This window comes from Sarcophilus harrisii, chromosome 4, assembly GCF_902635505.1.
Source record: "Sarcophilus harrisii chromosome 4, mSarHar1.11, whole genome shotgun sequence".
Lineage (NCBI taxonomy): Eukaryota > Metazoa > Chordata > Mammalia > Dasyuromorphia > Dasyuridae > Sarcophilus > Sarcophilus harrisii.
Window position 1 is genome coordinate 376966542 of NC_045429.1, and position 23350 is coordinate 376989891.

At 32.5% G+C, this 23350-nt stretch overlaps 1 protein-coding gene and 1 long non-coding RNA gene across 3 annotated transcripts in view; one reads left to right on the plus strand and one right to left on the minus strand.

The window, feature by feature from the left end:
- CHRM3 (cholinergic receptor muscarinic 3) overlaps positions 1–23350 on the plus strand; it is a 616899-nt gene that overhangs the window by 429976 nt on the left and 163573 nt on the right. The gene's annotated exons all lie outside the window — the stretch shown is intronic.
- LOC116423366 overlaps positions 1–23350 on the minus strand; it is a 150024-nt gene that overhangs the window by 3730 nt on the left and 122944 nt on the right. The window lies entirely within an intron of this gene.

The following is a 23350-nucleotide window of genomic DNA, read 5'->3' on the forward strand; positions in this document are numbered from 1 at the left end:
CATAAAAATCAGCTTTCTTTTTTTTAAAGCAGTATTTTGGGTTTTAAATTTTTTAATTCATCTATAGTCATTAGGATTAGCTACACCCAGTGAAAAAATTCGGGGAGATGACTAATAAACCATTACATAAAATTCCCAATTTTTTCCGCCTGCATTTTTGATTTCCTTTACAGGCTAATAGTATACTATTTCAAAGTCCGATTCTTTTTGTACAGCAAAATAACTGTTTGGACATGTGTACTTATATTGTTTTTAATTTGTACTTTAACATATTTAACATGTATTGGTCAACCTGCCATCTGGGGGAGGGGATGGGGGGAAAGAGGGGAAAAATTGGAACAAAACATTTGGCAATTGTCAATGCTGTAAAATTACCCATGCATATAACTTGTAAATAAAAAGCTATAATAAAAAAAAAACAATCCTAAGTATTAATCTCTAATTTAATATGCTTTGAAATAGGGATCAAGAGAATAAGTTGACTCAGAAAAATGAATTGTTGATAGCTCCAAGATTACAACCTAGGTTTCTCTAAGGATTGTGGCTCCCTCAATAGAAACAGAGAATTTTGGGGAGTTTTGAGGTGGTGAGATAAAGAATTATATTCAAGAATCAGTATTTGAGATGCCTATAGGATATCTTGGTGGAGATGTCTAGCAGGTAGTCTGTGATTTAAAACTAAATTTTTGGAAGAGATTATGGTACCATAGGTAGATAGGAAAATTGGGAATCATTGGTCTAGAGGGATTACAACTTCCAGTGGGATTACAATCTAGGATTAGGAAGGTGTTCAGCAATTATTAAGGAAAATACTGTGGACAAGTCAGACAAGTAGGTTGGAAAACTAAAAGAAGGGTCTAGAAAGCTGAGAGAGGAGAGACTATATGGTGCTCCTGAATGTTGTGGAAGATCAAAATTGTTTTCAGTATTAGACATTTTTAATTTCTAGCAAGGCACATATTAATAGTATAACATGCCTAAATAAAAACTCTTGGGAGTGGAGTTCTTGATAATTAAAAAAAAAAAATTAAAGGTCGTGTGATCAAAAAGTTTGAGAACCATTGTTTTAGACTAATAAAAGGTATAGAGAATTCTAAGAAGAACAAGGAGGGGAGGGAAAGAGGAGAAAGAAGTGGATTAGAATAAAAAGAGGAGGAGGAGAAGATGACAAAGATTAAGATGACTGAAAGAAAGCCTTTGGATTTAGCAATTAAGCAATGTATTAACTTGAAGACAGAAATTTAATTTAAGAGATATATTAGAAGCCAGAATGCAAAAAACCAAGAAATTAAATTGAGATGAGATATAAAGACAATTGATGCAGGTACATTTACTTTATTTTGTTTCCTTTAAATTTAGCTGTGAAAAGAAGGAAAGTTATAGATTCTTAGTTTCAGTGAATGACAAATTGATATGAAGGAGATTTGGGAGTTTAGGTTTTTTTAAGAATAGGAGAAAACTGAGTATTTTTATAAGTATCAGGGAAAGTTCCAATAAGGTGACAAAGAATTAAAAACAAGAGAAAGAATGAAAAAAGACTAAAAGACACAGAGAAATGGAGAAATGGAATGATGAAAGGAAATTGCTCCTGGAAAAGAAAAATTGGGAAGCGATCTAGTGAAACAGAGAAATTGGCCTTAGCAGGTATAAAGGCTCTTTTTCATCCCAAACTGGAGCAAAGGAAAATTCTGTTTGCATTGATATAAAACTATTTGGGTGAGTAGAATATGTGGGAAGAAACTCATAATAGAAGTCCCCTATTTTCTCAATAAATTGTGCACAAAAGTTTTTTATCAAACTTGAATATGCATACATTATTATTTATCTTAGATTTTCAACTTATATTTTTAGCTTTGGAGAGCTCATTAATATAACAGAAGTCATATGATAACTTGAATAAGACTCAAAGTGAAATATTTCTCTGATTTTATAATAGAGACCCAAACAAAAAGGAATAAGGAAACTTACTAAAGGTACACAGTGAGACCAAAGACATATGAAGAACAGTAATTAAAGGCATTGAATCATGATTTATTTTATAAAGCATTTTTATTTTGGTTCATCTGCATGTACTATTTCTCCTGTTAAATGAAAGTGTTGAATGAGATAATTCCCATGGACCCAGCTAAGTCTAACATCTTATTGCCATGTACATAACAGGTGTATAATAAAAGGTCAAATTGAACTGAGTTGGGGAAAATGATAAAAACCACAATTATAGGTAATGATGGTCTATGCAGCAAAATAATTTTACTGTATTGAGAATATTTAATGGGAAATTTGACTATATCAGAAAGAGTATGAGAGATTCATTTTTTGTTTATTTTTCATTGTGGGTGTCATTAAAATCATATCAGAACAAATAGAATTCTCAGACTTTCATTTATCACAGAATAGCCTTTGTATGAGTGTACGATCTGTGGCAGGGTATAGGGATTGCTTTATTGAGTAAATTTGTTTTAAACTCTATTATAGTTTTCTTTCCCCTAACATTGAAGAGCCTAGAATTCTTTAAGCTGCTCCTGAGATAGGTTAATTACATCATCAAAAGAAATCTCAGTGGTAATGTTCAGCAGTTCTAGGTCATACATCCATTATGAAGGACAAAATTCAAAGAACATGAAAGATCAGAATCAATACAGATTGGTGGCTCCATTTCACCCAGATGACAAGGTTGGAATGCATACATATTCGAATTGGGTTGGGGGGAGGATCCTGTTTACTCTCTATACAAGTGTCATATTAAAAAGTCTGATTTTATAACAATTTGCCACAAGGATACTGTTGATGCTGTTTCACAACTGAGAGAGCCTTGAAAGGAGATTTATTTTAGGACATAATGAAAGAAGTAACAAGACAGAATGAAACATTGAAATAGAAGTCTTATCATATGGAAATAATATTAGTTTTGTTGTGGGAGATTCCTTTACAATCTGTTTTAGATAACAGATCACTAGAGAGTGTTTTTTGAATACTGTAGTGAAGGCCGCTATCCTTGTAGCAGCAGTGATTGGTTCAGTTTTGAGACAGTCATTTTAGAAAGCAGTATTTTCAAGCAGAAATATTGATGTTCCAGGTGGAGAAGCAATTTAATGCATGAACATCTTCTGCAGGCTGGCATAATTTAAATTTTTGGGTGGGAGTTTTCTTTTCTGTTGGGTTAGGTGTAACTACTTCCTTTCCTTGATTATTTACAAGGACAACAGGAATGGAGGAATAAGGAGACTTCAAAAACATTTTTCTTTTTTCTCTTCTAAAGACCATTTTTCTTTACTACCCATCTGTTGCCTCCACATAGTTGAGTAAGGCCTTGAGATACAAATTACCATTGGATAAAATCCTGCTTACCTATTCTAATAAAAGAAACTTATTTTAAACATGAATGTACATTAGAGGTAGGGGAGGATCAGGGAAATATCTTTAAGTGGGCAGTACAAAAACCTTTAAATAAGTAATCTTTAAAAAACAAAAAGTTTATCAATATAGAAAATAATCACTTGTTTTCTAATATCAATTTATGTCTTTAATATACTCCCTTTGGGTGTAAGGGCTCTTTTTTTTTTTTTTTTGTCTTTATATCCCAAAATATCAAGCACAGTTAATCTGTTATATTGAACAAGTTCTTATTAATTGATTGCCATAGTTTTATTCCTATACAAAAATCAGTATAGAATAAAATATATAAAGACCAAGGATTCCTTTACTTTGTCATTAAGGCAATGTGATTGTTCAAAAAACTTTTCAGTTTTAGAACTCCCATTTATATTCAGCTCTCTTTTTACTCAGCATGATGGAAGCATAACTCAATGAATTCAGTAATTCTTTTCTCATGATTTCTGTTTTGCTCAAATTTTTGGACCACCAACTCATTCCAATGAGTCTACCATTAAAAAAGTAAATATATATTCTAATTTATTTAATAATTTGGCTATCCTTTTGAGTAACATTGCAATGGGAAACCTAGTTCTACCAGTCAATCAATAAACATTTATTAAACAACTATGTTGTAGCAGAAACTGTGCTAACAACTAAGGTCATGAAGAAAGGCAAAAGATTGTCTCTACTTTCTAGGAGGAGCAGCTGGGTGTCTCAGTGGATAGAGTGCCAAGCCTGGAGTTAGGAAGACTCTTACTTCCTGAGTTGGAATCTGGTGTCATATACTTGCTAGCCATGTGACTCTGGGCAAGTTATTTAACCACATTAGTCTCTCTAAAATGAGACAGAGATGGAAATGGCAAAGCAGTCCAATATCTTTCTCAAGAAAATCTCAATATTTGGACACAAATAAAAAAATTAAAAATAACAACATTCCTTAGGAGCTTACAGTTTAATGATATTAAATTATTATTTATATGATATCATGTGCCCAATAGGCATTATAAGATAGAGTATGTTTCCATTAGTATAAAATGAGCTGTATTTAAAAAAAAATGTTTTAATTTATTCTCTGACAATATCATAATGAGGATCTTCTGGACTTATAACTAGAGATAAAGGACCATTAGCTAACAGAAATTTTGAATAATAGTCCTATAGTATTTTGGAGATTATCCTCAAATATTTCATAAAAATACAAACTAGATATATCAAAGAAATAGTAGAAATGATTAATTAGACTGAATGGAGTTATAGATAGAGTCAGAAATATAAATATTACAAAATACTTGTTGATTGTGAGTTCCATCATAGCAAGCATTCCTTGTTGCCTTTTGCCTTTCTTTGTTTCTTCAACACCAATCATACTGTCTGATTGATAGTAGATGCTTAATCAATACTTATTCACTGAATGACTAATTAAATAAATCCAACAACCAATATGTATTTTTAAAATAATAGCTTTTAGGACCAGGAGATCATTATATACTTCAACAACAATACTATATGATGACCAGTTCTGATGGACCTGGCCATCCTCAGCAACAAGATCAACCAAATCATTTCCAATGGAGCAGTAATGAACTGAACCAGCTATGCCCGGAAAAAGAACTCTGGGAGATGACTAAAAACCATTACATTGAATTCCCAATCCCTATATTTATGCACACCTGCATTTTTGATTTCCTTCACAAGCTAATTGTACAATATTTCAGAGTCTGATTCTTTTTGTACAGCAAAATAACGTTTTGGTCATGTATACTTATTGTGTATCTAATTTATATTTTAATATATTTAACATCTACTGGTCATCCTGCCATCTAGGGGAGGGGGTGGGGGGGGGTAAGAGGTGAAAAATTGGAACAAGAGGTTTGGCAATTGTTAATGCTGTAAAGTTACCCATGCATATATCCTGTAAATAAAAGGCTATTAAATAAAAAAAATAAAATAATAGCTTTTTTATTTTCAAAGTATATACAATGATAATTTACAACTTCACCCTTGCAAAATCTTGTGTTCCAAATTTTTTCTTCCTCCCTTCCCTCCACCCTACCCCTAGACAGCAAGTAATCCAATATATATTAAACATGTGCAATCCATATATATATATATATGTAAATTTCCACATTTATTAAGCTGCACAAGAAAAATCAGATCAAAAATGCAAAAATTGAGAAAGAAAAAAAGCAAGCAAACAAAAAGGGGAAAATACTTTCATGGTAGAATCCTTACAAAGTATTAACTCAATGGAATTGATAGAAACAATGCTTATGTTTACATATTAGCTCACACATTAGTTCACAAGTTTGGGAGATTCACAAATCAGGATTCAGTATGAGATTCACAAGTTTACACCTCCCACAATCCCACTCTCTCAGAGGAGGAGTCAACCTTTGGGTTCACACCTTTAAGAGATCATATATAAGAAGCTCTTAGAGTATCAGTCTGAAGAGTCAGTTGAGGAGAATGAGAAAGCAGGAGACTGCAGTGGGGCAGAACTGGGGATTCGGAAGAGGAGAGGCTGAAGCTGGCAGAGGCAGAGGCAAAGGCAAAGGACTAGCAACAAGAGCTATCAGAACCAAGGAAAGCTAACTGATCTATTTTCGAAGAGACAATAAAGGACTGTATTTTAATCTCTGGCTGCATTTGAGGTGATTATTACTCTGAACCGAAACTAAGGCTGCCTCCAGAAAACCTCCCCAAGAAACCTGCTCCCAGAGAGAACCATTATAATTTAGAAAAGAAGAGAACACTATACTTTCAGCCCACATTTAGTTCATGAAGTCCTCTCTCTCTGGATGCAGATGCCTCTCTCCATTATACTTCTATGAGAATTGACTTGAATCACCTCATTATTGAAAAGAGCCACATCCATTAGAACTGATCACTGCACAATTTTGTTGTTGCTGTGTACAATCCAGTAGTATTTTTTAAATTGTATGTTAATACAATTACAACACATTAGTGTTTTGTTTTTATATTATAGTTACAGATCATCCCAACTCAGTGAGTCTCTTATTAACAAAGTGAAGCAATTAAAATTAACATTATATTGACCTCATCTGAAAATAATATGTTATACATCTGTAACATCCCCTCATCTCTATATTTTAGTAATGTTTTATTTTTCTAAATATGTACAAAAATAGTTATCGACATTCACCTTTATAAAACCTTGTGTTCTATTTTTTTCTCCCTCTCCTCCCTGCTCTGTCCTTCCCAAGACAGTAAACAATCTGATATAGGTTAAACATGTGCAATTCTTCTAAATATATTTCCATATTTGTCATGCTGCACACATATACACACAAAATCCAGCAAACACACAACAAACAAACAAAAACAAAAATAGTGAAAATACTATGCTTTGATCCACATTCAGTCTCCATAGTTCTCTCTTTGGCTATGGACGGCATGTTCTATTATTACAAGTCTATTGGAATTGCCTTGAATCACCTAATTATTGAAAAGAGCCAAGTCCATAAGTTCATCATAGTTGATTATCACATAATCTTGTCACTGTTTACAATGTTCTCTTGGTTCTGCTCACTTCACTTGGCATCAGTTCATGTAAGTCTTTTCAGTCTTTTCTGAAATCAGTGTACTCATCATTTCTTATAGAACAATAATATTCCATTACATTCATATACCATTTATTCAGCCATTCCCCAATTGAAGAGCATCCTCTCAATCTTCAGTTTCTTGACACTACAAAACTTACCTCAATATTTTAAAATTATTTTAAAACTTTAATTTTTTAAAAAATTTAACAGAATTCTATTTTATAAGAACCATAATAGCTAGTAATTATGTAGTACTTTATGATTTACAGAGTTATTGACTAATGTCTCCTTTGGTCTTCAGAACAACTCTAGGAAAGAAAAAAAGGAAGGGAGAAAGGGAAGAAAGGAAGGAAGAAAAAGGAAAGAAACGGAAGTGAATAGTACAAAATGATTTATCCAGGGTCACACAACTAGTAATATATAAAATTAGAAGCTAGATTGTAGAAAGTTAATATGAGAATAATAAGATTTTTTTTTTACTGTCGATTGATTATTCAAGGTTCAGTGACTAAAGGAAGATATTTTATGATAACCAGCAGTGATGAATATTTTGGTTTTGGTTTTGGGGGTTTGGGGTGGATTATAAGCATGGCAGAGAAATGAGCATGTTTTCAGGAAGCAAAGAAAGCAGCTACTAGACAAAAACAGATTGAAGATTAGTAAAAGGGAGGATGAAAGAGGAGGCAATCTGCTGAAAAAGACATAATTACAAGATTAGTTATATAGAGAGGAATTTGCCTTGGTGAAGGAAAGAACCACTTCTTTTAGTAAGAGAAGGGTCAAGGAGGAGATAGTGGCAAAAGACATTTGAGTGCTGAGTAGAAGGTAAAAAGGACTTCTCAGGTAATATCACTTTACTCCAGTGAAATATGAAGCAAGTTTCTCAGCTGTGAATGTAGAAGGAGGAGGAGCCATTGAAAATCTAAGGAGGGACATCAAAGTTTGGAAAAGCCATTTGATGAGTAGGATAGTAAATCAATTATATAAATTTAAAAGAATATCCTTGCCATAAAGAAGGTCCAGTTGAGATTCAGAAATGTACATTTGTAGTGGACTCAATCAACATAGTTTTTTTTTGATATTCTTTAGCTTTATTCAACAATATATAAATAGGAGCAAAGGCAGCAGATGGTGAGATTAATGCGAGCCTGAAACTTGGCAGAGTAAGATTGGTGAGAGTACAAGTAATACTCAATCTATTTTACAAAGATTCCAGGAGGTTGAATGACTTGTGCATGATCACATGCTGAATAAGTGACAGAGAACCAGGAATTGGGCCCAAGTCTTCTGATTCCTTGTCTAATATTCTTTCTACCACTTTATCATTATTTATCTATCCTCTATTTACCATGACTTTTTCTAATCATTGAATTAAGGCGAGATCCTTCAAAAAATCTCAGTTATCATTTGTTAGGCTCCCACCCAGCATGTATCCTCACTATAAAAATAAGACTGATAAATATACTATCCTAAGCATTTTAAATGTCATGCTATTGTCATTTACCAGTAGCTAAAGGAAATAAAAAATTATGAACAGTTTATTTAATTTCTTAACCATTACATTAAAAACAAGTTGATAAATACTTCTTAAATAAATGAATTTTGTTTACTAGTCTCATAGTCTAAGGCTAAGGATAAAGGTATTCATTTATATACCAAAGACTATTGTCTTTGAGTCAAGCATAGGACATGTGTATATATTAAGGATCTTAAAAGGGAAGTAACATTTTGAATGGCTTTATTAATATTCAGAAAATGAAATAAAATTATTTTTATTGATTTTTATCATTGATCTACAAATTAGGATCATAAGGTAATAGATTTTGATCTGGAAGACTAATCATCCACTTCAAACCTCTCATTGTACATATGGAGACATTGAGACTTATAGATAGGAAGTAGTTTGCCCAATGTCAGATAGGTACACATACAAATTCACATCTACCAACTCCAAATGTATTTCTTCTCTACACAATGACAACTGTAATTCAGAATATAGTAGGTGACTTTTTGGTTTCCCTCTGTTGATTACTTTCAATTTATCTTGGATAGAGCATATTTGAAGATAATTTTTGTATGTTGTCTCCCTTATAAAACTGTGAGATCCTTGAAAGTAAAGACTGGCTTTTGCTTTTCCTTTATTTCTACTACTTAATATAATGTCTTGTATATGTAGGAACTTAATATATGTTTATAGACAACTATAGAATCATGATTTGGCTTTTGAACTGTTCATTTTTGCAAATGAACAAACAGGTTCAAAAAGTTAGGGAACTTACCTAACATAATACAGCTTACAAGTAGCAGAAATGGCCTTTCTCTTAAATACAGTATAATTTTATAATTTTCCTGTGGCATCATTTTTTGGAGAAGGGCCCAGTTTTCATTATCTTTTGCTTCTGACTTTCTAAACTTCAATACAGTAATCTCAAGTGGATTTTCTTCCATCCTTACCCCCTTTTTCACTCCCTATTGTGTATTTTTCCATGTTACAATGTAAGCTCTTTGAAAGATTAGACTGTCCTTTTGCTTGTATATGAATTTAGCATGCTTATGACATGGTAAATGCATGATAAATGCTTGTCACCTTTCCTTGCCAATAAGACCCCAGAAAATTAGGATGAAAAGTTAAATTGTGGAATCATTTTGCCTACAGTGATTAAAATGGAGATTTGCTTTATGTCCATAGAGGAATGTTTGAAATAATTTACATAAATAGTATGAGAACACTAAAAACAGCAAGAAAATATCCAAAATATATTATATGCAAAAAATATTTTATAGTCAAGTACATTTTATAATAAACTGTTAGATTACAATTTTTAAGTTTTATAACTATAATCTTCTTAAGGGTGAGCACCTTGTCTAATTTAATTTAACACTCCCTTTTTGCATATACATACATAAAGAATATTTGCTGAATAAATGAATGAATATTCAATCACTATTCCTTTTTCTGTTTCTCTAAAGTGCTATTTGTATAAATTGCAACAGTGTTGAGATGAGACACATTTAAATAAAAACCTCTGGCAATTGCTTATTCAAACAGGGAAACATAAATAGCAAATATGTAAATGATTCCAAATTTATCCAATACTTAGTTTTCTTCATGCTTTAAAATTGTTTTAAATGGCTGAACTTTCACTAGTTTCTTCTTAACTGGTTAGTCTGTTACAGGCAGTTCTAAATATGATCATATCAGGTCAAAGTTTAGTTCTCAAATGTCAATGTAAAATTTTTTTAATCAAAATATCATGCTTGATTTTCCTTTATAAAAGTTCTCAACTTACTGAGCAACTTCCTTTTCAATATCTATAGTTATCTCAGTGTATTAGTGAATATCTCAGTCTAAGCATAACTGAGCAATTGAAGTTTGAAGACAACCTTTGATTACATGGTCATTTAGTAGTTTTGGTTATTTACATGTTCAATAAAACATAGGTCTCGGATTCTCTGGTTATCTTACAAATGGCAACCTGCCAAGTAACATCTAGTCTATAGCATCTTCTCAAAGAAGTCACAAATGGATCTTCAAAGTTCCCAGCTGAGTCCATCAAAACTACAAATGTTCTTCTATGCAAGTACTGGGCTTTTAAAATATTATAGATGTTATCAATTAATTAGCACCATTTGCAGCATCCTGATAGAAGATATATATATATATATACACACACACATACACACACAGTGAGTTTTCAAGGACAAATAATGTTTACTATCATTATCAAGTAGGGATTGTTTACATTGTCTAAGTATGGTATAAAATGAATTATTGGAATTTTGTGCTTGAATTTGAACTATTAAATTATTTGTATAATTGTTCCATTTTATTTTAGTTATTTATATTTTCTAGCAAAAAAAAATTTCCTAAAGGCTCATTGCTTTTATTACAGTAATGAAAAATTTCACATGAGACCTCACATGAATTTATTTTCTTAATCTTGATTATTTATATTAGTAGTTTAGTCCCTCATCACATTCATTACATTGAAAATCATAAATCCAGCTATTCTCTAATATGTTGTACTTCTTAATGAAAATTATTCTCATTCCAGCAATGCCTCCCCATTGCAGTCCCTCCCCTTTTCTCATTGGTGAGTCCATACCCAAAACCACCATTTCATGAGAAACTGAGGCCTTGATCACTTAACTCTTTACTCCTCTCTTTCCAACTTTTTCTACTTTGTTAACAGAAATATACCTTTCATCCTTCCCCCTCGTTCTGGGAGGGGAACTCTCAACCTCAATTTGGTAAGAAGGAGACTTATCACCCTTTTCATATTACAATGTTTTGATATCAAGAAGCTAGATTTATTCATCCCTAAACCAGAAATCCAAGCATACAGGACCAACCAGAACTTGAATAGTTTTCTGCCAGAAAATCTGTTTAGTTTAAGGCTTATCCGGAATTTCTGTAGGCTTTAGCAAAGAGGAAAATCACATTTAAATGTTTGTACTTAGGGCTATATTTTTCTTTAATACAGTTATTAGAATAGAATAAGCCCTTTAAAGTTATCTGGTCAATTTCACCTGCTTGCAAGTTTTCAATTGAGCATTAACTTACAGCTGTGGAAGTTAAGATCATAGGAGAAACCAGCTTTCGTGATTTTAGAAAGAAGAAGTAGAAGGGAAAGGAGAAGAAAGAAGAGGAACAGGAACAGGAACAGAGGGAGAAGAGATGTTTTAATTACTTCAAATAAACATTAACAGTTTAACTATATAATAATATGCATAATATATATTATGTAACTATATATGAAATATATATATGTATATATATATAACTATATGATAATATAAGAATACAAATGATTGAACTTTTGGATTTTTAATTTTCATGTTGAAATCTCCCTAAACATGATTTTACTTATAAATTCATTATATATAGATACCTGCAGTGAATTTGAACACTTACCAAATTTGCAGAGGATGCAACATTTAGAGACACATCTATGTAGAATGAAGGATTCAATCTCCCAAAAGATGTCAATAGACTGGAATATTTAAGACAAATCTACTAGAGATCAAATTTACTAGAAATAAATGTGAACCTCTGCATTTGAGCTCAAAAATTACCTAAACAAAATGAAGGAAGCAAGATAACAAGTATGAAAGAACAACTCAGGCTTTTAGAGAGCTTTGAGTATAATGTAAGACAGAATTATGATATGGAGATGACTAAAAAAGTTAATATGTAATAGGCAAAGATGTGTCCAGAGCAAGAGAAAAGATGCGTTTTGTCATTACAACACATTTAGAATATTGCGCTCCATTATGAGTGCCACTCATATTTGAAAGGATATCAAAAAACAAGAAAGACTTTAGAAGTCCTACCAGAAAAATGAAGTTCTCAGATATTATATCATTTTTATTTTTGTTTGTCTTTTGTTCTCGAGGAGGACCCTAACATCAGGGAGGTGATGCCATGACATGAAAGTGAAATGGATTTGAGTGAGGAGGGCTGTGGAAAGTCACCTGCTTCACTTTCCCTTCCAGAGCCATCTGGATCTAGTAGTAAGATATAGATCCAGGCAACTAGAGATGATCCTGGATGAAATGGGAGACTTTGGCCTTTTTAAACTGAGGTCTTCAGCATATCATAATGAAAACTGGGATGTTTAGCTCAAAGCAAAGAGGATGCATGGAAGCAGTTTGGAAGTATCTTAATGACTGTCATGTAGAACATGAATAAGCATTGTCTTGTATATTCTCAGTAATTAGAACTAAAAAAAAAGTGAGCAAAAGCTATTGAGAATAGATTTAAGCAATCTAAGAGAAAGGAAAAATTAGAAATAAAAAGATCTTTCCAAATGTGAGAGCTACTGAAACTTAAATAACTTGCTTCAGGTGACAGGGAGATCTCTTTCATAAAAGTCATTCAAGTAAAAGTTGGATACCTTCTTCTTAGTTACATTTTTTTTTTTGAAGCGAGGTGGTAAACTGGATAAAGAACTGGGACTACAACAAGGAAAACTTTAGTTCAAATATGATCTCAGACACTCATTAGCTATGTCACCCTGGGCAATTAATTGAAACTCTTTGCCAGTTTCTTCATCTGTAAATTAAGAAAAAATAACTCCCCTTTCCAATAGCTGTTATGAGTAAGATATAATTGTAAAGTGCTTAGCAAGGTGCCTCCTTGGCACATTTTAAATGCTATATATTAATCATTATTATTGTTATATGTTTTTAATTTTAATTTAGGAAATAAAACAGTATTTCCATTACATATTATAATTAAAAAATGATTGTGCATGAAACTACAAATCTACCATACACAACTTGATCTACCATACGCAACTTAATGTTCTGGGGTTTATGTATATAACAATTCTGAAAATATATGTGTATATAAATATATATTAGTATATTTATTTATATAGCTACATTTTTTGGCCAAGCACAGAATCTGAGTATTGCACAAATGTAGGTCCATGGTTAGAAATGTGCAGTTTGTTAGATTAATTGATAAATTTGATGGGGAAAGGAAGAATATAGAAGCAAGGAAAATAATGAAGGCTATTATATAATAATCTAGGAGAGAAGTAGTGAAAAATAAACTTGTGAAAAAATAAACTTGTGAAGAATGAAAAAAAAAATTAGGTTCACCAAACACTGTACAAGAATTGATAGGACTTGGTGAATGATTGGTTTTGAGAATCAAATCCTAATTAGTAATAATAATAATAGCATCATTTATATAGTGTCTTAAAGTTTATAAAAACACTATACAAATATTGTTTTATTGTATCCTTACACCAATCCTAGAAAGTTGGTTGTAATGTCTGGGCTAGCTTTCTGGAGGTCCTCTGCACAGGCCTTGGTTTCAGCAGGATAGTCACCACAAGGATAGTCAGGAATAGAGTCTAAATTCTTTATTGTCTCCACAGTCTGTCTCCTTCATAGTCTGTTCACTCTGACTGACTGACTGACTGACTCTCTCTCTCTCTCCTTAGTTCTCTCAGCCCTTAAATACCCTATTACAATTACATCATTACAATGTTCTGAATGTATGCAAATCTAGAGATTATATCATACTAGATAAATGTGAACTAGAGAACCATCATCTCATCAATTCCACTGAGTTAACACCTTGTTGTTGTTATATATATACAAGTATACTTCTCCAAAGTTCAGATTCTTTACAGTTGGTGTTAGTATTGGCCCAACTTTATAGAAGAAGAAATTGAGGTTTGCTCAAGATCACATAGCTAGTAAGTACCTGAAGGCAAATTGAGTCTTTTTTATTCCATGTCTATTGCTATTTCCTCTGTGCCACCTAGCTACTTCATAATCAATAAGTCAAACAAAAACAGAGGGTTTTGAGGCTTCAAGCTTAAGTAACTAGGAAGAAAGGTGGTGCTCATAGAGAGAGAGGAGTCAGAAGAATGGATGGATGTTACAGAAGAAAATGATGAATTGGGATTCATATAATCTGCATTTGAGTTATTAGTAGAATATTCAAGCTGGAAATTATAATTGTGGATATGGATCTCAGAAGAGAGTTTTGGGTTGTCCACATGCAACTGATAAAAGATGCCATGGGAGAAAATGATATAAAGAACAAAAATCACTGACATCCTTCAGAAATGTCTAAAATGGCAGATCGGTATTAATAGCTCATACTTATATAGGATTTTAAGGCTATTACATTATTTTACATTATTTCATTTGACAGTAACCTCTGAGCTAGGTGCTATAACTCTTCCTGTTTTACAGATCAGATAACTGAGGCTGAGTGGTTTAGTAATTTCTCTATAATACATTCCTCGCAAATCTGTGAGTCAAAACTCAAACTCAGATTTTGTTTCCCTCAAGAGCCTTTAAATTCTCTTGCATAAGGGCAGTTAGGTGGCAGAGTGGATAGAGCACCAGCCCTGATGTGAGGAGGACCTGAGTTCAAATATGCCCTCAGACATTTAACATTTCCTATTGTGTGACCCTGGGTAAATCATTTAACCCCAGTTGCCTCAGGGAAAAAATTCTCTTGCATATGGTAATTCTTTAATAAAGACCCTTTCATCTCCTTTTTTTCTTTCCCTTCCTTCTCTTTTTCTCTCATCAGGACTTCCTTTACTCTCCTATCCTATTGCTATTGGATTAGGAGGTCATCAATAACCTCTAAGAATATTTTCAATAGCACCAAGAAAATGAAAGTCATATTTCACTCAGGCAATATAAGATGCTAGATTCCTTGTATTCCTCTTCCCCATTTGCATTGTTATCTCCCAGATTCTTTGGTTTTAATTTCTCGAGGTGTAAGCCAGAGAATTTTGCCATTAACCTTGCTTTTGGGAGATTAAAGATTTTAAAACACTATGTTTGCTAAATGTTAGCTTCAGTAGCAAATGTAGATTCAACTTGTGCAAAAAGGTGGCAGCTATGTGTTCCTATCATATCCAACTTCCTTTTCTGTTTAACCATATGTCAAAAATTCTCCCACTGTGGGTTTCAAAAATGTTTGGGCAATTAAACTGAGGAAATAGGAAATATAATTTAGAAACTCCCATGAAATGAAATTTCTTTTGAGGTTTAACTACCTGCCCTTCCACATTGCTTTGATGTATCCTTTGTGTTTATCAACATTGACAACTAATTCCAGAACTCTAGGATTTTATTCTACTTAATAAAATAATGAGTAAAAGGATATAGATCATGTCTCATAGAAGCGTTGGCTCTTGTGCTCATTGTTTTCTCATGTAAACATAATGGTCTCATACAATTTCCTCCCTGGTGACAATAGCCATGAGTTACTTGAGGTAGAAGATGGACAGAGGGATATATTTTCTATTTGTGGGAATTTCTGTCTTATTTGTTGCTTTTTCTCCTTGGATGTATGGGATTGAGAAGAGACATGAATTAGTGAGAAGCTGAACACTAGGTGTGAATAGTAGTCCTAACATAAAAATGGGCTAGAAGAATTTCCTTGAGAGTCAGCAGTAATAAAGAGCATAGGTGACAAATACAGTTGAGTGTGACCCACTATATTCTCAAATGTACCCTAAATTAAATTAAAAGGTCATTGGAAAATATTTAACAAAATAAATAAAAATACATTAAAACATAGATATTATTAATATGTGGTTTTAAGCCATCATATAGCCTGCAGTGGTCCTTCTTTATAATTTACTTACCTTCATTTGTATTTGTTTGATGCCACTGATATAGAGAACAGAAGTCTTGATGTAGAATTAGGAAGATCTAAGTTTGTACTAGCTGTGTGATTTACTTGTTTCAGAAACTTCAATTATCTTTACAGTAGGATTAATAATATTTTTATCTCATATCATTCTTGTTAGAAATGCTTTAAAAACCTAAATGAATGGAAGTTATTAACTTTGTAGCCATAAGTAGGCATTGTCTCTAATCCTCTCTACCTTGGACAATAAGAACCCATGTATGATAGAAAATCGAGTTATTAAAGCAAAATTATATAAGGAAACACCCATACTTAATTATTTTGATTCATTTGTTCCTAAAAATCACCCAAAAATGCGAGGCAAAAGAAGAACTATACAAAAATGGCTGGAGGTGGAGGATCAACCTCTATTTTTTTTAATGAATCATTTATTTTCATAGCCTTTGTGGGGGGGGGGAGTTGAATATGGGAATGTTCACTGAAAGCATTTCTATTTAGTCATCTCTCATTTTGTCTGTCATTGGATTAATTTTGTTTTTCTTCCTGCAAAGCTTCATCCAATTTCCCTCTACGTAACTAAAAATACATAAAAACCTTTAAGTTACTTTTAAGAACTTTTTAGATATAGTAGACATTGGATAACTACCTCAGTGAGGGTGTAGAGTTGTTATAACTGAACACACAATTGAAGCTTTTTAGCCGCCATTGTGTTCATACATTTTGAATATGCTATTCTAGGAGGGGTGAAAAATACTTCATACCAACTCTAAAGTTACTAGGGAAATATGTTTTTTTTTTTAATATGCAGCCAAAGCAGACATATCAAAATATAGTAGTCTTTGTAAAGGTGTATTGCACTAAGGTAATTTTGGGGGGTATTCAAAAACAGATCAATTCTTCTGTGCAAATATTTTAAAATAGGTTCTTTTATGAAATATAGAGAAAAATATCCTATGTATTTTCTTTCAAGACAAATAAAATTCCACTTCACCTTATAATTCCTAAACTACTTAATTTCAGATCAGAGTAATTGTTGCTATCTTTCCTGTGAGGCTTTGTGAAACTATTACTAATACATATGGGGCATTTTATCTAAATCTATAGGGGAAGTGCAAATTATGTAAAATCAACTGCCAAAACTTCACTGTCAAGTTGAATTATTTGCTACATTAAATTAAGGACTATGGAATGAGGGGTGAAAATTACATAGTGCATTTTAGGAAAGGGAGAAATACCAAATCCTAAAGAAAGATGAAAGACATGAATGAGAATTATACTAGAAATATTACACAAATATTTATTAAGCAACTACTACAAACCAGTCAGCATGCCAAGTACCAGGGTTATGCATATAAAGAATAAAGAAATCTCTACATATAAGGAAGTTTTATTTCCAATGATGAAGTCAACACATACATGTATAAGTAAAGAGTAATCTTAAGAGAATAAATATAATTTTTTATTTATACAAGTGTAGTTTGGGTGAGAGAACAATAACCATTGCCAGGAAGATCAGGTAAGTTTTCTAATGAAAGGAAGGAAGAAGAAAAAAGAAGGAAGAATTATAGCTTTTGTTTATCAATTTATGTTTTGACAAACATATATATATATATATTTATATATATATATTTATAATGTTATTTGATCTTCTGAGCAATCTTGGAAGACAGACACTCTTATTTTTGCTATTTTGCAGTTAAGGAAACTAAGTCTTAGAGAGAAAGAATCACTTTTTCAGTCACATTTCCAGTAACTCAGAGGCAGGATTTGAACTAAGGTTTTCTTAACTTCAGGTGCAGCACTTGAGCCACTTTACCAGCAAGCTGTTTATATGAACTTGGACTGTACAAGAAAAGATAGGACACTAGGGTGAAGAAATATAAAGAGTCAAAAATATGACTGAAGTTGCAAGACTATAAGACTAAAAAAAGGTGGTGGATTTGGGAAGAAAGTATTATGTTTTATATGTTGGTGAGTTGGCCTTCTTATTAATTCTCTTACATTCCACAATCATACCTTCTCTGTACCTTTATAAAAGGTGTCTCATATCTGGAATGTACTTCTTCATCTTTTAAAATCTCTTGTTTTCCTCAAGATCCATTTTTATATACAACCTTCTACATGAAACCTTCCCTGATCATCCCAGATACTACTTATAAAGTTACCTTCTATATTTTTGCTACTTCTTTATGAATATGTGTGTGTTTGTCACTTAAATCTTGTGAGTTAGTTGAGATGATTTCATTTTTATGTTATTATCCTCATCATCCAGCATCAGCATTTAACAAAATGCTTTGTCTATTAAATTCTTGTCAATTACTTCTCTGCTTCTCAAGTGTCTCACCTATAAAATTGTGATAGCGTTTGTTAGTTCTTGCCATTTCTTTCCATTTCTTGTAGCCTTAAGGTTTGGTAAAATGTACTGGGCATTATATTCTCTGAAATCTTTCTCAGTTTACTTCACAGCTGGACAGGAGCTAGTCTCTGGACCAGAGCCAAACAGGTTAGAGAGAAAGAAGAGTCAAGAATCAAATAGAAATTTAATTCCAGAGTGAGGAAAACAGGTTTGCAAACCAAAGTTCTCCTGGGAAGAAGAGCTTGTGGTTTGTGGCTTGTGGCAGAATGGGGCTTTTAAGTATGAAAACAACAAAAGGTAAACACAGGTCTTGCTTGAGTAAACAGTTTCTATGGTTGGTATTTCTTGGAACAGTATAGATGTTCTTGGATCCTATGTGAACAGTCCCCAAGTTACAAGTCTTAAGGGTTTAGAAACAGGAGTATAGCACCTGGTTTAGCTCATTTACCAATTCTGAGCACAAAGATTGTTCAATGTCAGGAGATTTGATTTATAACTTTCTGCTACATCACATTGGCTGCTTCTCAATCACAGGTCCCTGGAAAATAGGAAAACTCCAAAAAATCTAAATAGTTATTGATTAATATTAAAATCACAAATCCCTCCAAGAACACCTAGTACTGGTCAAAGCATTAGAGGGTGCTTCATCTGAGGGTGAGATCATCCATATGGTGAGTGCAAAGAATTGTTGTTATGCCAAACTCGGGGCATAGCTTGCTTGTTGGGTCTTTGCTCTGGAAAAAAGAGGGTGCCTGTCTTCTGATATCTTGACATTTCCTCCTGTTAGCCAAAGGGAGAGGGTATGAAAGAATTGCTACCCTTATGGTCAGCAATGCCATTAGAGGCTAGTAGGGACAGGACAAGATGTTCAGGTGGTTAGTTCCATGAGGGGGTCTATTGGGGAAGTATGTCTCAGGTATCAATTGCTAGTTGTTATTTGCTCATAAACAGAAAAGAGAGAGGCAAGAATGTAGGGGGAGAAAAAGCCAACAAACACTTGAATCAGGGAATTAATGGTTGGACACACTAACAAAAGGTAAGATAAAAATTCTGGGATGGTATATTCAGCCCTCATCCTAACTCTTAGGACAGCTGTCTCATCTGGATTTCAGATGCTTCTGGGTCCATACTAAATTAAGGTCCCTGGATGGTTTTGCTCTCTACTCAGGAGTAGGAATTTCTTTGTTCAGCTGATCCAATAGTACATGCCCACGAGTTTGGCCGCTGTGAGACTAGTCAGAAATACCTGGTAGGGACCTTCAGATACAGTGATGGACTGATCAGTATGGGGCCAGTTTTCAGATAATAAAACATTTTTCATCAATCTCTAGATCTGAGTGTCTGATCAGCATAATATGGGTTCTTAGTTAAGAGTCCCTAAACAATTCATAGAGGTGATTTCATTTTTCAGTCACATAGGGCTAGATTTAAGCAATGCAATAAATTTTTTCTTTTGTGATTATGATGTAGGAATTGTAATTGTCATCATTGCATCATTTCTTTGTCAAGTAAAGATCAAACTACTTAGAGGTCTTACAATAGACTAGTTCAAAGAAGGGAGATTTACATGTCTCCAAGGAAACCAAGAAAATTTAAAAACACTTTGAAACAAAAGACCAAAGCAGTACAATAATTATCTGATTATTAACTGATATTAACTATCAAATTTCCTTATATGCTACTAACTAATTCTCAATGTCCATTTAATCAGCACATTTTGAGTCTCAGAGGTTTCAACTAGTTATCTAGTTCTTAGATATCTGTTTTTTGTATAATGAGCTTTATTCTCAAGTCCGCTATAAAGAGGAGCCTACTTTTCTAGTTCCACATCTAGAGGTTCACAGATAATTTTGCTAGTAATATCATGTAAACTTGCATCTCCAATTTTGAAAAGTCTGAAGGTTTCAGTTTATGTTCCATTTGCTGCTTTAATCCTTACTTAAATCCACTACCTGATATAAGAATCTTTAAAAAATAAATGATGACTTACTTTTCTATTTCTTAGACAACACCAGATAATTTTGATAATTAATACCTTGTAATATAGTTTAACATCTGATACTATTAAACCTCTTTTTACATTTTTATTAATTCCTTAGCTACTCTTTACTTTTTGTTCTTCATTTTTATTTTGTTGGCCTTGCCTATACGTAAATAATTTATATTTTGAGAATTACGTACATTTGATATAGTACCTGGGTATGTTTTTGTAAATGTACTTTCACATACTTTATCCTGTCTAGAGATGTTTTTAAATGGAGCAGCTCTTACTAATTTTTCTTGCAGGATTGTGCATATTGACTACCAAAAAGAGATAATTTTGCTTCATTGCCTAGTTTGATTCCTTTTATTTCTTTTTCTTCTCTTATTGCTATTGCTTGGATTTCTAATACAATATTGAATAATATTAGTGATAGTGGGCACCCTTGTTGCACAACTGATCTTACTAGGAAGATTTTTAACTTGTTTTCATTACAAATGTTTGCTGATGAAGAAAAAGCATGCTTTTTTATTAATTTAAGGAAAAACTCATTCATACCTATATTTTCAATATAATCAATTATGTTCCTCATGTTAAACTATCCCTATATTCCTTGTAAAATCCCCACTTGGTCATATTGTACAACCGTTGTCATACATTATTGTAATCTTTTAGCTAGTGTATTAGGATTTTTGTATATATATTCATTAATGAAATTGATTTATAATTTTCTTTCTCTGTTTTTGCTCTTTCTGGTTTTAGGTATAAGTATTAAATTTGTTTCATAAAAAGAGTTTTGTAGGATCCCTTGTTTGCCTATTACTCCAAATTATTTATTTACTATTGAAATGAGATCATTTTTACATATTTGATAAAATTCACTTGTAAATCTGATGGGTCTGAGTGGTTTTTTGTTTGTTTGTTTGTTTTGTTTTTTTGTTTTTTTTTAGGAAGCTCATTCATGGTATCCTCTTCTGCCTTTTAAAATTATCCGACAAATACTTTAAAAATGGGAAAGTAATTTCATTTTCTTTGCCATTATCAATACATTTTGTGTGTAAAATTCTTAATTACTAAATCCTTAGTCCAATGTTGAGAATTTATCAGTATAACATACTAAAAGTCATAATAGATAAATTTAGAAGTGAATCATGTACATCTGTATATAGTTCTTAGAGAAAACAGTCTAATCCTGTTGTGTTTTTTTTGCAAATTTTACTATTCCATTTAATATGAAAACTTTTACATTACATCTTTTGTTTATTATATTATTAATCTAATCATTTCCCCCCTTAAGAGATATCATCCCTATAATATATTTTGACTATAAATATAGGTTAAAATTTGTAAGATGTGCACATTTGCATCCTATTATATTAACTTAGAAATGGTTCCGTATCAATCTATTATTTAAAAGATTTAGTATTGTTTTACAAAACTTCATTATGGAAATTTGCTATAAAAGGAAAAAAAGAGAAACATAGTGATAACATTGTGATATATCATAGGAGGAAAAACTCCCTTCGTTCTGCTTGATTCCAGTGATGAGTTATATCTGACAGTCCAACCATATGCGTCACAATGTATCAAAAGCAAGAATCAGGATTAACAAATGAACATTTTCCTTTTCAAAAAGGAAATAGCACAATGGATGATAGAATTAGGAGAATCCTAAGTAGGCTGTTTACAAGATTTTCCACAAAACTTTTCCCAGGAACAAACATCCACCTTTATCAGTTCCCAGATTATATACAACATATACCATTTTCTACTGTTGACTTCACGACAATTCAGATGGCCTCTAAAAGCAGAGAGAACTCTAAAAGCAAGACTCTATTACCTGAGATCCATGAATGTTTTTGGAGAGGATGGGTAGAATAGATTATAGACATGCTTCATTATCATTGGTTTCCTTTTTTATCATATGTATTTTATCTTATACATTAAAAAATAATAATCTTAGAAATCAGCAAACAGCCAAAGGTATATATCATGTACATACACACACACACACACACACAAACATTAGAAACTCCTGGTATAGTCAGTATAATTCTAGCTCTTGTCATGTGATAACATCTAGAATAATGAGTTTGTCTATTCTCTGGGCTAAATAATCCTTTAAATTATACTTTTATTACATGGACTCAAGGCCTTTTGTACTAGTTAACCAATTTTATCAGTCTCTTTTGTTAGAGCTAATTAAAGCAATGCATGATAAGGGCAGGTGTCCCAAAGCCTCTGAACTGGGGACTGCATTCTTTTCCACTTGTAGTATTTTACTTGATCTCATCAAATTTCATGGATTTAATTATCATCTCAGCTAATGATTATCAAATTTAGTCAGTTTACTCTAAACTCTGTATTAATCTGTGATTAATATCCTATCTCCAACTATCACTTCAACATATCTAATAGGATGTTTCATAGACAATTGAATTCAGCAATCCCATCTTCAAAAATCTATCTTCTGAACTTCACGTTTATCCTTAAGGGCAGCATCATGCTCCTAACCAGTCTAACAACCTGGATGTTATTCTCAACTCCCCCATCTCTCTCATCTTCCAAATCTAATTTATTGCCAAGTAGATTTCCCGCCATAATACTATCTTTTCTTTTAACATTATCTCACTTGGTTCAAACTCTCATCACTTCATACTTGGATCATTATATTAATCTATTGCTTTATCTCAGAGCCATAAATATCTCCTCTTTCTGATCTATCTTCCTCTCAGCTATCAAAATGTCTTCCTAAAATACAGATCTGATCACATTATCCTCCCATTCATTAAATTCTAGGGATTCCCAGATGCCTCTGGGATCCAATAAAAATCCTTTGACATGAATTCTTGTCTTCTGCAGAATGCCTTTCCTAAACACTTTTAATTCTAGTGCTTTCCCTCTTTGAATTTCCTATTTATCCTGCATATAGGCTG